Below are 2,500 nucleotides of genomic sequence, written 5' to 3' on the forward strand. Positions count from 1 at the left end.
AATGTCAGCCATCTCAGCACCCTGGAACCCCCCGGGTGGCACAGGGCTGGATGGGGCTTTCGTATAGCAGGGAAGGTGCTGCCTCTCGCTTCGCTCGCTGTCCGCCGCTCGCCGCTCGCTTGCCCAGCCAAAAATGGCCAGTTTTGGCCCGTTTTTGGGCCGTTTTGGCCAGTTTTTGGCCTGTTTTTGCGTTGCGCGGTGACCGTCTTGAGCGGAGCAAAATGTCAGCCATCTCAGCACCCTGGAACCCCCCGGGTGGCACAGGGCTGGATGGGGCTTTCGTATAGCAGGGACGGTGCTGCCTCTCGCTTCGCTCGCTGTCCGCCGCTCGCCGCTCCCTCGCGCAGCCAAAAATGGCCAGTTTTGTCCCGTTTTTGGGCCGTTTTGGCCAGTTTTTGGCCTGTTCTTGCGTCGCGCGGTGACCGTCGTGAGCGGAGCAAAATGTCAGCCATCTCAGCACCCTGGAACCCCCCGGGTGGCACAGGGCTGGATGGGGCTTTCGTATAGCAGGGACGGTGCTGCCTCTCGCTTCGCTCGCTGTCCGCCGCTCGCCGCTCGCTCGCGCAGCCAAAAATGGCCAGTTTTGGCCCGTTTTTGGGCCGTTTTGGCCAGTTTTTGGCCTGTTCTTGCGTCGCGCGGTGACCGTCGTGAGCGGAGCAAAATGTCAGCCATCTCAGCACCCTGGAACCCCCCGGGTGGCACAGGGCTGGATGGGGCTTTCGTATAGCAGGGACGGTGCTGCCTCTCGCTTCGCTCGCTGTTCGCCGCTCGCCGCTCGCTCGCGCAGCCAAAAATGGCCAGTTTTGGCCCGTTTTGGCCAGTTTTTGGCCTGTTTTTGCGTTGCGCGGTGACCATCTTGAGCGGAGCAAAATGTCAGCCATCTCAGCACCCTGGAACCCCCCGGGTGGCACAGGGCTGGATGGGGCTTTCGTATAGCAGGGACGGTGATGCCTCTCGCTTCGCTCGCTGTCCGCCGCTCGCTGCTCGCTCGCGCAGCCAAAAATGGCCAGTTTTGGCCCGTTTTTGGGCCGTTTTGGCCTGTTTTTGGGCTGTTCTTGCGTCGCGCGGTGACCGTCGTGAGCGGAGCAAAATGTCAGCCATCTCAGCACCCTGGAACCCCCCGGGTGGCACAGGGCTGGATGGGGCTTTCGTATAGCAGGGACGGTGCTGCCTCTCGCTTCGCTCGCTGTCCGCCGCTCGCCGCTCGCTCGCGCAGCCAAAAATGGCCAGTTTTGTCCCGTTTTTGGGCCGTTTTGGCCTGTTTTTGGGCTGTTCTTGCGTCGCGCGGTGACCGTCGTGAGCGGAGCAAAATGTCAGCCATCTCAGCACCCTGGAACCCCCCGGGTGGCACAGGGCTGGATGGGGCTTTCGTATAGCAGGGACGGTGCTGCCTCTCGCTTCGCTCGCTGTCCGCCGCTCGCCGCTCGCTCGCGCAGCCAAAAATGGCCAGTTTTGGCCCGTTTTTGGGCCGTTTTGGCCAGTTTTTGGCCTGTTCTTGCGTCGCGCGGTGACCGTCGTGAGCGGAGCAAAATGTCAGCCATCTCAGCACCCTGGAACCCCCCGGGTGGCACAGGGCTGGATGGGGCTTTCGTATAGCAGGGACGGTGCTGCCTCTCGCTTCGCTCGCTGTTCGCCGCTCGCCGCTCGCTCGCGCAGCCAAAAATGGCCAGTTTTGGCCCGTTTTGGCCAGTTTTTGGCCTGTTTTTGCGTTGCGCGGTGACCATCTTGAGCGGAGCAAAATGTCAGCCATCTCAGCACCCTGGAACCCCCCGGGTGGCACAGGGCTGGATGGGGCTTTCGTATAGCAGGGACGGTGATGCCTCTCGCTTCGCTCGCTGTCCGCCGCTCGCTGCTCGCTCACGCAGCCAAAAATGGCCAGTTTTGGCCCGTTTTTGGGCCGTTTTGGCCTGTTTTTGGCCTGTTCTTGCGTCGCGCGGTGACCGTCGTGAGCGGAGCAAAATGTCAGCCATCTCAGCACCCTGGAACCCCCCGGGTGGCACAGGGCTGGATGGGGCTTTCGTATAGCAGGGACGGTGCTGCCTCTCGCTTAGCTCGCTGTCCGCCGCTCGCCGCTCGCTCGCGCAGCCAAAAATGGCCAGTTTTGTCCCGTTTTTGGGCCGTTTTGGCCTGTTTTTGGGCTGTTCTTGCGTCGCGCGGTGACCGTCGTGAGCGGAGCAAAATGTCAGCCATCTCAGCACCCTGGAACCCCCCGGGTGGCACAGGGCTGGATGGGGCTTTCGTATAGCAGGGATGGTGCTGCCTCTCGCTTCGCTCGTTGTCCGCCGCTCGCCGCTCGCTCGCGCAGCCAAAAATGGCCAGTTTTGGCCCGTTTTTGGGCCGTTTTGGCCAGTTTTTGGCCTGTTCTTGCGTCGCGCGGTGACCGTCGTGAGCGGAGCAAAATGTCAGCCATCTCAGCACCCTGGAACCCCCCGGGTGGCACAGGGCTGGATGGGGCTTTCGTATAGCAGGGACGGTGCTGCCTCTCGCTTCGCTCGCTGTC

The sequence above is a fragment of the Musa acuminata genome, unplaced genomic scaffold (assembly GCF_036884655.1).
Source record: "Musa acuminata AAA Group cultivar baxijiao unplaced genomic scaffold, Cavendish_Baxijiao_AAA HiC_scaffold_298, whole genome shotgun sequence".
NCBI classification, from domain to species: Eukaryota; Viridiplantae; Streptophyta; class Magnoliopsida; order Zingiberales; family Musaceae; genus Musa; species Musa acuminata.